We start from the raw sequence: 14704 nt of genomic DNA, 5'->3' as shown, positions 1-14704 counted from the left end.
AAAAAAACTTGTTTCATGAATCCGTTGCAGTTTTGACAAGTTAATATAGTATTCAGCTCTTCAGTAGTGGGTCATTTAAATAACATATTATTGTCTAGCCTTTTCTGTCTCAGTGTAGCTATTTTATGGTGCATATAAATTACCATATACATGGTGTGTCAGTCACATTCTGGAAAAGCATCTCCATCTTATCTCCATAATTGTATTCTGTGGGTGACTGTCATACCATTTGATATGAGGCACATTTGGTGGATAATTCATTCATTTACTGAAAGCTTTATGAAACTAAAACTTTTGTGAGGTTTTTTTTGTAGTAGCTATGATATATGCTCATGAATTTATTCAAGTACAGTGGGGAAATACTACATTTATATTTCTATAAGTATTTTTTCAAAAATTCACTATGTGGTATACTCATTACAATCACTTAATTCACAGTAATGACAATGTTTACTATAACATTACTTTTACCAAATCTTAAAAACAATATGGAGAATCCTGAATGCTGTGGTCCTGGCAGACAGGCAACTGCCTTTGGCTGGTGGTGTTTCACACCAGCTGTCCTGGTGCTCCTGTGGCTTTTGCTGGATGAACAGTCGCTGTCTGGCTTGGAGAGACCCAGCAGCAGCAGGAGGAAAGGCTGCCTCTGACGCAGGCTGCTGCCTCTGCACGCTGTGCTAGCCGCTTTTCTGGTCAAGCACAGCAGAAAAACTCTGGGCTGATGGAAACCAGCAGAGACCTTCCCGGAATCGGCACGCACGGAGACGTGGCTGTTTTTTTGCTTTCTGTCACACATTTCATCATCTCTGATTAGCAAGAGCTTCTCGCCCGAATTCCGAAACAGACAGAACCGTCTCTGGCAAAACTGGCAGGTAGTCAGAATCCAATCCCCAGACATGCTTAAAAGACAGACTATTTTGACCATGAATCAGACAGATAAATTATTTAAATACAGCGCCCTCCACAATTATTGGCACCCCTTGCAAATTTTTGTACAAAGGTTTAAAAAAAAATCTACCTTTTGGTGAAGCAGCTTTATGTCACAATGATAAATTGAGAAAAATCCAACCTTTCATTAACATAAAATTATCCCAAGAAAAAAAAATCCTTCATCAAGAAATAGTTATCTTTAACGAAAAACATATGTGCCACGATTATTGACACCCCTGGAAATTATAGTAAACACAATGTAACTGAAGCATGTTTCCCCTGTATATTGTACATCTTTGACTTGAGTGGAGTGAATAGGAACCTTCAAGCTGTAATCCATGACTTCCTGGTTAACAGGGATACGAACATGAGGTGACACAGAGCCCAAATTCCCTTAGCCATCCATCAACATGGGAAAGATAAGAGAACACACAAACCAAATGAGGGAGAAGGGTGTTGACCTTCATAAGTCAGGTGATGGGTATTAAAAAATAGCTACTCGCCTTAAAATGCCCATTTCACCTGTTAGGGCAATAATTAAAAAGTGGACAACTGGAACTGTTACAAACCTGCCTGGAAGAGGACCCAAGTTAATTTTTCCTCCATGTACAGTGAGGAGAATCGTAAGAGAGGCAAAAAAAATCCCCAAGAATGACTGTTGGTGAATTACAAGACCAAGTAAAATTATTGGGGTTACCATGTCTCTAAAAAATCAGATGCCCTCTTCGTGCTAACAGGTTATTTGGAAGGTATGCCAGTTAACCACAAATGTAAGCACCTAGAGTTTGCGAAACACTACTACAACTTTGACATGAACCAAATACAATGGTCTGATGAAACAAAAATGGAGCTTTTTGGCAATAAACATAAGGTGGGTTTGGCGTAAAAAGAAGGATGGCTATGATGAAATGAACCTTATCCCAAATGCAAAATATGGTGGAGGTTCTGTGATGTTGTGGGGCTGTTCTTCTTCCAAAAGCCCTGGAAACCTCGTTAGGGTACATGGCACTATGGACTCCATGAAATACCAGGACATTTAAAATCAAAATTTGGCTGCCTCTGCCAGGAAGCTAAAACTGGGCTGTTATTGGATCTTCCAGCTGGACAGTGATCCTAAGCACACGTCCAAATCAACATAAAAATGGTTAGCTGACCACAGAATCAAGCTTCTGCATTGGCCATCTCAGTCCCCTGACCTGAACCCCATTGAAAACCTGTGGGCTGGCATGAAGAGAAGAGTACACAAGAGAGGGCCTAGAACCCTGGATGATCTGGAGAGATTTTCTAAAGAGGAATGATGCCCTGCTCTGTATTCTCCAACCTTATAAAATGTTATAGGAGAAGACTCAGTGCTGTTATACCGGCAAAGGGTGGTTGTACAAAGTATTTAAAGCAGGGGTGCCAGCAATTATTGGCCAATAATGCCAATAATGTGTAATCTTTAACAAAAACACATGTGCCACAATTATTGGCACCCCTTGCCAATAATTGTGGCACATGTGTTTTTGTTAAAGATAATTATTTCTTGATGAAGGATTTTTTTTTTTCTTGGAATAAATTTATGTTAATGAAAGGTTGGATTTTGCTCAATTTTTCAGTGCGACATGAAATTATTTCACCAAAAGGTGGATTCTTTCTAACCCTTTTTTACAAATCTTTACAAGGGGGCCAGTAATTGTGGAGGGCGCTGTAAATGTGATGGTGTCTCTCCGTGTTGGCCCATTGTTGGCCATGGCAACCAAAGGCTCTTCAGGAGTAAACATGCGGCTCAGCAGGCCTCACATCTCCAGGGTTGTGGTTTGAATCCTAGCTCTGCTCTGTAATTCACAGGTTTCCAAAGAACACATACAGCCAGGCTTTCTGGTCATCCAGAAACTGCCTGTAGTCTATGATGATGTGTATGTGATGGTTTGGCATCGTGTGCAGGGTGTATCCCAGCCTTATGCTGCTTGGGATTGACTCCAGGAGATCCTGACCAGAATAAGCAGGAATTCACTTCCTGCTGTACAGTGCCCTACAATAGAGTATAATAGTAGTGCTTTATTAATCCCCTTGGGGAAATTCTCTTTGATCCATCTTATTCTTCATACAGGTGAGTGCAAGCTTGCTGGTCACAGCAAGAGGGCAGTGTTCAGGCAACTGGGGGTTAGGGGCCTTGATTGAGCACATGTCACTATTCTCCCGAGGCTTAGCTTGAACAAGTAACCTTCTGATCATAGGCACAGAGGCTGAGCTACACACACCACCACAAAATGTACAACACACTCCATCTGTGACTTGGTGCTCCATCCATCCCTCCTACCTCATAGTAATCTTTGCCTATAAAAACTCACCATGCACTTCATGACACATGCCCAGGGAAATGTATTAAGCACACTGGGGTAAATGGCTGATGTGTTATTGAGGGGTCATTATACTGCAAATATAGCTGTCCTTCAGATGCGGGTTTCTACACTCTCCAGGTCAGATAGTCAGTCTCTCGATTCTTGGTGTTTGAAATAGAAGTCACATTTGGGAATCCGCTTACATAGAGACTGATGCAAATCCATGAAATATTCCTGGGTCTTCTTAAGGTTTAGTGTTGTTCCATCTTTCCTGAACTTCATGGGCACTCAAATTGAGAACCTGTACCAAGGAATCTTGGATCTAGGAACTGGTTAAAAATGAAATGTTGTCTCTGGGAGTCGAAGAGGTCTTGCTGCAGGTTTCAGGTTATATTCTCTGTATTCATAACATAGTGAGGTTACCCACAGTCTTCAAAGTCATTACTCAGCTCTTCCAAGCTTTTGGTAAAGTTTCGCCTTCATAAGCCAGCCAAACAGATTCATTATAGACATGCCTGTACCTACCACTGAGGACAGTGAAGTCCTTGGTATTTTTTCTGCAACTCCAATAACCATGATTTATTACAGATAACGCCTAGGAAGGGCTAACATTTATGTATTTTTTGGTATTTTAAAATCCCTTGCTATGGCCCTGATTATAGAAGAACCTGCAGCCATATCAGGAGCTTCTGTCTGAACCTCCTTCTTCCCTCCTTCCCATAAGATTTTGAAAACTCACCTACACCTTGTTTTTTCTTGGAGTCTGTAATGTGAAGGGGAGTAATCTTGGAAGCATCCAAACATTTTTGTGGGGAACCAAGTGCAAACCGTGGCAGATAACTAACAGCATAATGGATGGATGGATCTTCTCCTCTTTCTGCTGCTTTCACTTACTTCTTATCTTCTCCCCGTTCAGTACTCAGCACCCTAATCTACTGACTGTCCGGAGAGGCTGCTGAGCTGTCAGAGGCCTGTAAGATGCAGGTCTCCCATTATGTGGCCCAACAATACAGAAGGTTGTTTTTGAGATGATCACCCAAGACGCAGAGACAGTAGGCTTGAGCCAATGAGGCCAATAAATCAGAAATACACAATCAGAAAAAGAAACTTTCCAAATGTTTGGTGTTCAGTATGTGTTCAGTGTGTGCTCGCCTGTGTCCAGTGTGTGTTTGGCATGTTCTGAGCATGTATTCTTTGTGTGCTTGCTATGTGTTCAGCATACAGGTGTGGAAAAAATTGAGACCACTGTATATATTTTTAATAAATTTGCATTCTTAAATCCCAGTTTAATTCCGGTTCTGCTGGCAGAAGGCTATGCTGAGCATCAGGATGAACAGGATTCAAAATTTCTTAGACAGCAGTACACAAGAATAAGGTGAAGCAGGAGACACTGGGAACGACCAGAAGCCAGACAGGTGAAGAGCAGAAGCGACTTTCTAATGCCAGAGATGACTGTTAGCTTATCCAACAGGTTCTCATGAATCATATGATGGCATCAAGTGACCTTTAAATGGAATGGAAGAAACATTAAGTGCAGGTGTGAAGTGCACTGCTAAGACAGTGCATATCAGGCTCCAAGAAGCAGGACTGAAGACCCATAAAGCAAGGAAGGAGCCCTTCATTAATGAGAAACAGAGAAGAACCAGGCTGCAGTTTGCAAAAAAAAATCATTATTCACAGATGCACACCCATAAATTGAGAAATGAGAGAAAAAATTGTGCTGTGGTCTCTTCATTTTTTCCGCGGCTGAATGATTGGTCCATGCTTAGACGATGGTTTAGCTTCCCTTAGAATGGACGACTAGCTGGACCAATGGGGCGTGTCACTGAATCTCTGATCCCTGTGCTGCCTGCGGCTCATTCATTTCTTCGTTTCCTTGGTGCCTGTCTTTCATTTATAAAGTTCTCCTGGCGTGCTGCATATGGACCGGTGTGCTGGTTACCCCTTTCAGCAGCCGAGGGCTCGATCCACGGCCCCGGCTCTGTGTTAGTGCAGTTCCCATGCTCTCCCTGTGTTTAACCAAAGACTCTGGTTGGGTTTGGTGGTAATGGGAGTGTGTGAGTGATGAGTGATGAGCTGCTATGGACGGCTTTGTGCCTCATGCTGCCTGGGACAGACTGTACCCCCCCCCCCCCCCTCCCTCCCGCATGACCCTGTACTGGATAATTCATCAGAAGATGGATGGCAGGTGGTTATTATGATGCCGATTAATCATTTTCACAACTCTACATACAATGTTAGCTTTTTCAGGCATTGGGGGGGCACCCAGGCCTGGGAGAAAAACCTGCCAACAATTAAATCAATATAAGCAACAGACTGGAAAGTATGCTCTGCACTGATCAAAGGTCAGCTTAGGATATTTTTACCGTGTTATTCCACAGGCTTGAAAGCACAGTGATGCTCTCAGTGTTTGAGGGCACGTCAAGTGGGGCTGTACTGTCACCTACACAGCAGCACAGAGAGGTGTGAGATCCCCCCCATGTAGGAAGTAGCAAACATGCACACGGGGTCACACAAGGTGCAAATCACCAGGGCCAGAAGTCACACAGAGGACATTTTAAATACACACAATAGCCTGAAGGAAATGCAGAGTAGCAACAAATGAATCCTGAATGGGTGACTAAATGACTGTAAACCGTAAACACAGCAGTGATGATTTACTCCGTCAAAAGTAGGGAATGATGCTGCCATGAACAGGATTCATAGGCATGAACATTTGTGTCATGTATGTGTTCTTCTGTTATGGGGAATTTGGAAGGAAATAAAAAGCCCTAAGAGACAGCCAGCCCTGCAGCGGCGGAGTCCCTGGCACCTGCATCCTGAGCCACGAGCTTCATTTGCCACAGAGTTGCATCAGACTTGGAGCTCCTCCCCACTGCAGCTCTCCAAAGGCTCCGTGACAGGCCGCCCCGCCCCTCAGAGCTTTGGAGGGGAACAACAAGGGGATCCGTGCAGGTGTTTACACCAGGAGTGGGGCCAGATCATGGAGACCACACTGCAGAATGATCATTCTAATTACACAACAAGGTTCACATTCATACACAGTTTTGTTTTGTGTTCATTCAACCCCATATGGCCGACACTAATACGGAGTACATTGAGATGCTTACTTTTCTGCAGGCAGACACAGGGTAACAACATACAGGACAAACATTAAGAGTAGCATAAATGCAAGGCAGTAATGATGGGGGTGAGGCTACTTATATCGAGTCCGATTCAAGACCTTCAAGGGTACAGTCTGAGTCAAGACTCAGACCTTCAAGGGTACAGTCTGAGTCAAGAACCAGACCTTCAAGGGTACAGTCTGAGTCAAGATCCAGACCTTCAAGGGTACAGTCTGAGTCAAAACCCAGACCTTCAAGGATACAGCCTGAGTCAAGGTCTAGACCTTCAAGGGTACAGCCTGAGTCAAGGTCTAGACCTTCAAGGGTACAGTCTGAGTCAAGGTCTAGACCTTCAAGGGTACAGTCTGAGTCAAGATCTAGAATTTGAGGGAGGCAAGACCAAGTTAAGACAGACCATGGTTTTAATTATGGGCCTACTTATTAACTATCACCATCACTCCTGCTAATAATAAAAAGTAAAATTGTATTATAGCATCATCGAAAATGTTGTCAAGAGATATATTTTTTTTTGCTTTGCTGATGAGCATTGGACGGGATGGCAGCTGTTTCTGTGATCAATGTTTTGTATAACTTGCAGATCCGTGCTATTGAACTGAACAACGATCAAGAATGATTCATGACTAAAGAACTAGCAAGTGACACAACTTTCCCAATAAAGCTGAATGTTCTGATACTGAGAGGTAGACATCGGGATCAGTGGACATCGGGATCAGTGAGCATCAGGATCAGTGGCTGTTGCTGGCCTTTTTACAGTCGATTGCCAAACACTGGCACCACCCAGCCACAGCTGTGTTTTCTGTACACATCCTCGGAAATACTGTCCATGGATGCAGATGTTAGTCACAATTTGATTACACAGTAACTTTTACAGACGCATGTCTGTTATTACATTTAGGGTTACTGTGAGTGAAGGGACATTAAGCTGTCACCTTAATGAAACTGTATGAGGGTCATGATATGTGTGAACTTACAGAGAAAAAATTCTTTGTCAATCTGAAACGAGATCTGTTCTAAAAGCTGAACATTTCATAATCCTAGTCTGACAGATACATCATAATTAGATTAGATGGTAACACTTACTTACTTGAGGGAGCACAAGTAACTCGGTAACTCAGTTACTGCTAAAGTACAAATCACGAACAAATATGGTAACTACATGAAATGCATGAACAATTATGATTGAACAAACATGGGATCAGTAAGTAACTAACGTTTAGTTTCTGAATAATGAATACATTAAGTAAGAGTATATTACTACATTATTTGTGCAGCCTCAAGTAAAATGTTACTGATTAGATAAACTTCATTGATCTAAATGGGGAATTCTTGTAATCAAAGCGAATACAGTGACAAGAAGGTTAATCCTCTGCTCACCACGCCCACAGGTCAACTAAGTCAATACTCCATACTCAGTATTTCAATGTTTAATTGTCCTGGGAGGTCCGTAATGCGTTTCTAATATATTCATCTCTTAAGCTGTTTTCTTCACTCATACAGACTTACCAGTTTAAAAGCAACATCCATCTCCCCACGTTACACAGATAGAACAAATAGATTATCTGGCGTCTGTCTCCCCCTATTGATAAAAGAATATAAGGGCAGCCATGTACAATTTAATCGACTCGAACCATCGCAAACCATTTTCTGGTTAATATTTGATATATGGAAAGAGTGCACCTGTCAGCAGAATTAGCAGCCCATAAAAAGATTGATATTATTCTTTTATAATAGCGAGTGTCCCAGCTCATAGGACAAAAAATGAATATTGTTCGAATCGTATGTGATTGCTTGAACAATTCAGAGATTTGCATTATGGGAAACGGGGGTTACAGTAACACCACCCTGAGATGTCGGCTACTGCAGACATGCGGTTTACAAGCATCCCCACGTGATAAAACTAACAGGGTACGCTTGACATTGCTATTTTCGGGGTCCACAAGAAACAGCAAGAGATCCGCACATTTATATTACAGCCTTATGTTGAGTTACATCTGCACGAGTCACGTTCCATTGGATTGGATTTTCATAGTAAATAATACGCACTGCTCAAGAGACGTCCGGAAGTGGGCGTCGTACGATGTTAGTGGGTGTATCGCTTAAGATGAAAGGGCCGAGAGAATGGGCAGTGCTGCCAGCCATATAATGATCCACTGGCCATATCCAATGTGTAATGCAGTATTCATACAGTAAAGTAAAGGTGATGGACAGCTACAATGCTGAAAGGCACCCAGTCTGAGTTGTGCCCAGTGATCCCGGTCCCAAATGCATGCACTATTCGATGCAAGGCTGTATTTTAAATTCATAAGGACTTCATTATTGATGTTTTGTATGTTTTATAGATTGTGTTTTAATTTAGAATATCAGTACAGATTACCACACATTTATTTATTCATTAACATATAAGTGGCTTAAATGTTTAAAGGCTGAAACATGTTTCCTCGGTGGTTGTTTGGTGAATAGGCAACTGTAAGGACATTTTTAAATGAATTTTGAATGCATGTATATGATTCAAAGACTACAACATTATCGTCATTTGTACAAGTATGGGGACAAGTACAATGAAACACTTATTTCTGTTGCTTCCTATAGACTTAGGCATCCCCTAACATAGCGAAGTGAACAGCATCTATTCTGTTGCAAAGGGCTGGGTAAGACTTAGGCATTGATGTAATGTATATTATGCAAGTTTGTGACATGCTACATACTCAGTTTTATGTATACAGTCTCATTATGGTGGGAGTCATAACAGAAAAATATTTGGTACAATACTTAAAACAATTTTGAAATGTAATAGTTTATAATGTTTTGTAGTCTGTTGTTGAGGCATGTATTTAATGAAAAAAAGCATGTTTGTGGAATTTGCTATCTACCGCAGTGCATGATGTGTACAACATGTGGAGGCTACTTAAATTTCATCATCTGCAACTGCTGCCACTGGCGTAGACAGGCCCTAAGTGTGAATTTGGAAGGAGGGGCATGGTCTGTTTTAGGCTCAAGGCCCAGTGTATTATTGCTACACCAATGAAATACAATATACATACAATGGGTACATTAAACTTACAATATGCACCATATACAACAACCTACACTGTAAATACCCAGTATACCATTCAAGAACGAAGTACTGAATTAGAATTTATGTGCATGGTAACCCTTTATGTGCATGACACACCCTAGACAACATGCCAATCCAACACAGGACACATGCACTTCAAAATATATTAAGAGCAGCATAGAGAAACCGATGAAAAGTCTATAAGTGATCTAAGCAACTGCTACGGGTCCAGTGGCAACCCCTAACACCCAGAAGGATTATATTTTGCTCTGTAGGTGGGAACAAAATTGACTAATATATATATATATTTTAGAGCATTCTTCTAGTGAAAATGGACACTTCTAAACCGGAAATACTTCCTTGCCGCACGTCAGTCTGCCTAACTCCAAGAGCGGCTAGCTGCAGACACTGTGGGTGTGGAGCTCCACACTAAGCGGAAACACGTGACCTCCACACTAAGCGGAAACACGTGACCTCCACACTAAGCGGAAACACGTCACTCCTCCACAGTAGGCGGAAACACGTGATCTGCAAAGATTCAGTGGAAACCGCGCAAGTGGATCGTAAAGGTTGGTACAGAGTCATTCATATACAAATGTGCTGTTAGTAATTTAGTAATTCTAGTAATCAACTAGTCTGCTTAAACCGATCATGTTGGCACTTTGTATGCGGATCAACATGAAATATTTAAAACGAAGGTCATTTTTAAACTTGTTTTTTTTTTTCGTGCTCCATGGCAGAGAAACACACCGATGTTTGTTTCCTGGCCCTGGTTTAAGTAAGAGAGCTGGATTAAGGGCTTCTGTGAGCGACATGACCAAAAATATCTCTAAACCACATTTTGCATTAGAATGAGTTATTGTTGGAATATAGTGGTCAGTTTCAAATGTATTTGTTTTTGTTTCCTATTGAACAAATTCACTTCAGTACTTTTCATTGTTTGTAACATCAATGTACATTGTTCCATTTACTGCATATTGCGCTTTATTCATGTCTCTCATTCCACCTGCATCGACGTTGTAAAGTGCTTCAGAAAGAGATTTATATATTTATAAATACTTATATTCTTTATTCTTTTCTCTAATGCTTTTTTATTGCCCAGTTTTTAGTTGGCCTTTGTTAAATTGTATGTGTTGTATGTCAATACATACGTATGTCACAATTAAAAGTCTTGTAAAGTATCTTTTTGTATAGACCTTTCTCCCCAAATCTTCATTTGGTTCTTTCATGTTATTCTGCTAAATCGTTATCACGAAGCACAGTGGTTTTAAACAGTAATTGTTACCAGTGTAACATTGAGAAATCACTATTACATGCTAAGTGTAATGTGTTATTTCTGCTAAAACCTGAACTGGTTTCTTTTTTTTTTTACATCCAAAATGTATTTGATCTCATAATTTCAACTTAATCTGTTGTCTAGTACATTTTCTCTGCTCCTTCAATGTAGTCAGTAGAATAAGGGTCTCGGCACTTTGAAGAACATACAGTAGCATAAAGTAGCATCAAAATAGTTCAAATGTGTATATGGTGTTTATCTTCTTTTCTCTCTGTTTTAGATGCACATATCAATCTGTGATTCTGCCTCAAAGCCAGCATTGCAGGAATGCACAACATGTTGCAGGAGACTCTTTCACTGCCCTCTGTGCCCTACTTTCAGCCCTACTGTCAGGGCAAAGATGGAGGAACATATAAATGGACACATTAAAACTGCTTTGCCTTTCAAAGGTATGTTGGTATTAAATATAGTTTATAGTTATAGTTATAAATATAGTTATATGCACTTGTTTTCAGAACTTCTGTGGTGTCTTTGTTGACTTAAAAGTTGCTATCACATTGTATAGTGCAGTGCATTCATCAGCAAGAAAAAGCTTGTTTTTATTAAATATATTTTTCTTTCCTCTTCACCACATTGCTTGATGGCACATGTGATCCATACCCTTTTGCTTTTACTATAGAGGATTGGATGGTCATTATTTTATTTATGCTTTTGTTAACATGTACACTCTGTTAGATAAATTGATTGCATTCTATATAACTACGTTTAAATTACATGTGTTTTTTTTCTCTCTTACAGACAAAATTATATGCCGGTGCAGGCTGCCATGTAGGAGGACAGGACACTTTCACTGCCCTGTCTGTAACAGGACAATCATACGGCGTAGGGATATGGCAAGGCATTTATTATCATGTCAGCATTCTTCAATACCAAGTCAGCCACCACTGTCAGGACTGCTCCCCGCTGCACTCTCCGAGGAGCCCCGTCTCCCTCCCGCTGCACTCTCCGAGGAGCCCCGTCTCCCTCCCGATGTCCTCTGTCCAGTGTCTAAACAGTCTTCTGAACCATTGGTAGAACATTCATATGCTCTACCCTCTGTGCTTAATGAAACTGTGGCTTATGGGAAGTCAATAAGAATGAAATGCCCTCACTGTGGTCTTAGTCTTCTTAAAAAAAACTTAAAGGCTCACATGATGAGGAGGCATTCAAACAGATCACTGGATGTTTACCTGGCCTGTCACCTGCAGTGTGTTTGTGTAGATGAGACTACTGGCTTATTTGCTGTGCAGAGAACTGGCCATGGGTTTTCTGTACCAGTTCATGTTCAGAGGAAAACATGGGGGAGATCTCACAGTGTCAGATGTGAGCTGGAGGAATGTCAGCAATATCAGTTGCTGGCTCAGCGGAGCGGACTAGGCTACAGTTTATGTGAGCACATTCGCTCACTAGATTACTGTAGAGAAACTGTGAAAGAGGTATTTCTTCAAGAAGCTATTTTGATGGAAATGGTGGTCCTGAAATTCTTCGGAAAGGACAAGGCTGCAGCATGCTTAAGGAGACAGAAAGCTGCCCAGATGACACATGTTCCACTTTGTGTGAGGGTAGATTTTGGTGGATCCTCCTCACAGATATGTTTCTCTGTACTTGAGCCTGAAATACACAGTTTCTGCCATCTTGGCAGAATATTTGTGACTTACAATGCTCAGAGGAATACCTGGCATTGTGCTTGTGCAAAGCCACGAATATCATGCCCTCATAAAAGCATTGCTAAATGGCATCTCTTTCAGACAGAGAGAGACCTCTTCCAGTCAAATGTGCCACTATCATCAGGCCCCCCATCACTGATGACTCAGGAGGGTTCTTCCTGTGAGGACAATGCTGCTGCGGAAAGGAGTATCCGCTATATATTTAAAGAGAAAAAAATTCCTCAATCTCTTCCAGAAGATGTCATGTCACAGAAAATGGAACATCAGAGACAGCTCATTCCTTTTGAAACTCTGTGCCAGGTGTGCCCAGACTACCCTAAACTTGACGAGGCTGTTCTAATTACTAATAAAGCAAGGATTGTCAGCATGATGGGAATGATTGAGAGTAAGTTGTAATGAATCAGATTAAATCTCAGTGTGGAATTATGACTTATAATTGCTCCTATACTAATGTTTTGAAATTAATGTGGTTTGTCTTTAACAGATGTTTCAACATACCATAGATTGTGTCCTCAGTGCCACATGGTGTACAGATCAACGATGCTGTCTTTAGATGAGAGTTTCACACATTAATAGGGTTTTCAAAATCTAGTGTTTAACATAAAGCACCATTAAAAATCAGTTTATAAATTATGCCAACCTGAAAATAAAACTGAAATTGCTATGTATGACACACTTTAACCAACTGGGAGCATGTGACTGTACTTTTACATTTTGTTGTGTCCAGGCCGTGTTCCTAAGGCCGTGTTCCTAAAGTTGGTGCTATTAGCAAATAGCATTTCACACCCATCATGATGATGTCTGTTAACTTGTGAATGTAATTGTCTTGGAAAAAGGAATCTTGCAGTGAAGGTCATTCCAGGGCAGTGGTCAGAAAAAAATAGGTTTGACTTGAAGGTATGTAATGGTGTGAGTGTATGGTGAATTACATGAATTACGCTAGTCGTCTTTTAAGGGATTTTATTAATGAACCTTTATTTTCTCTGTAATAAAGGGTTTTCTGAGCCAAGACTTTGGAATTGACTGTGGGATCTTCATGCTAATGGTTATTTTTCTGTTATTCAGTTTTCCTTGAGATTCATACAAAAGTTAAATTAAGCTCCAAAACAATGTAATTTTTATTTTTTGTCCCAAACAGTCTGCTCTCTACGTGGCACTGGATGCACCATTTGATTATACTATAGTAAGTATCCTATTTCATTTGAGAGCAATGGAGTCTTGAATCTTTTGAAAGTTGTTAAATATGTTTCATATTGATATTTTACAGTCAGACATGCCCTACTTGCGGAAATGGTGGTGCTTGCTGTTGATGGAGAACTTTGATCTCAGGAGGTATTTATATTTTGGCTTCTGTGCTATATTGTCTCAAGGTTTAGACACATTAACAATATCAAAATTTTCTGTTAAGCTATGGCAAGCTTTTTGCACACTGGAGAGAGGACGCCAAAGTTGTGCTTCAAGGACAACATGTGCCCATTTTCAGACTGAAAAAGCGCAAGTTACCGGAAGTCAGTCAGGTCAGTATTCACTTTAAACATTAGTGTAATTAAATGGTTAGTGACTTGACTCACTGTTAAAATAACCGTTCTGCTTCAGAGAATATCTAACTTTTTATCCCCATTTGCTTGACACAGGAGCCAGCAGTTGTTCAAGATCTGCATACTGCTGTGCAGTGGGTTGTCCAAAATAAGGCGCTTTTCCATGAACACATAACCATGCCAAAATATCTGTCCTTAAATAAAGAGGACCAGCAGAGGGTCTTGAGAGAGATGCTGGAGGAAGAAGACACTGAAGCAAGGGACTTCTTCATCTTTGTTTTTCAGTGTGCGGAGGACATGGAGCTCTTTCTACAGGCATGTGTTGACGAGCAGGGGCTAAGGGTCAATGCTATGTTTGAAAAATAATGGACGGAGGAAGGCACTGGCTGTTTGTTTTTTTTTTTTATGTGTTTTTTTTCAATGTAAATAAAAAATTACAATTAAACTTATTTCAAAATTTTGTTCACTTGTTTCCTTGTTCATACTTATAGTTGAACTTTATTGATCCCCATAGGTTAATTATACTACTACAATTTAAAATAAAAGATTACATTGCAAATATAACAGCATTGTTTATACTTGTAACATTAAAAAGCTTAGTTGCTATTAACAGTAATGTATTAGCTTGTAATCAATAATATTTTTATATACATTTTACGAATTAAAAACACTTAATTAGAACCATGTTTATTTCTCAGCATTATCAACAGTAACAAAAACGCAATTTAGTTTTCGCTGTCAAAGTCTATT

At 40.5% G+C, this 14704-nt stretch overlaps 1 long non-coding RNA gene across 3 annotated transcripts; it reads left to right on the top strand.

The window, feature by feature from the left end:
• Positions 1 to 9856: 9856 nt before the first annotated feature.
• LOC111841103 (uncharacterized) lies at positions 9857 to 14366 on the top strand. Of its 3 annotated transcripts, XR_011993814.1 has the most exons (8): positions 9857 to 10003; positions 10991 to 11159; positions 11509 to 13313; positions 13411 to 13461; positions 13555 to 13599; positions 13684 to 13748; positions 13825 to 13933; positions 14051 to 14366. It is a non-coding gene; the product is annotated as an uncharacterized lncRNA (long non-coding RNA). The 3 variants fall into 3 exon arrangements; XR_011993815.1 differs by having other exon boundaries at positions 11509 to 12801; positions 12901 to 13599; XR_011993813.1 differs by having other exon boundaries at positions 11509 to 13599.
• Positions 14367 to 14704: the final 338 nt, after the last annotated feature.

The sequence above is a fragment of the Paramormyrops kingsleyae genome, chromosome 11, assembly GCF_048594095.1.
Source record: "Paramormyrops kingsleyae isolate MSU_618 chromosome 11, PKINGS_0.4, whole genome shotgun sequence".
Taxonomy (NCBI): Eukaryota; Metazoa; Chordata; class Actinopteri; order Osteoglossiformes; family Mormyridae; genus Paramormyrops; species Paramormyrops kingsleyae.
Note: the sequence above shows the minus strand (reverse complement) of the source record. Positions and strands in the feature narration are given on the sequence as shown.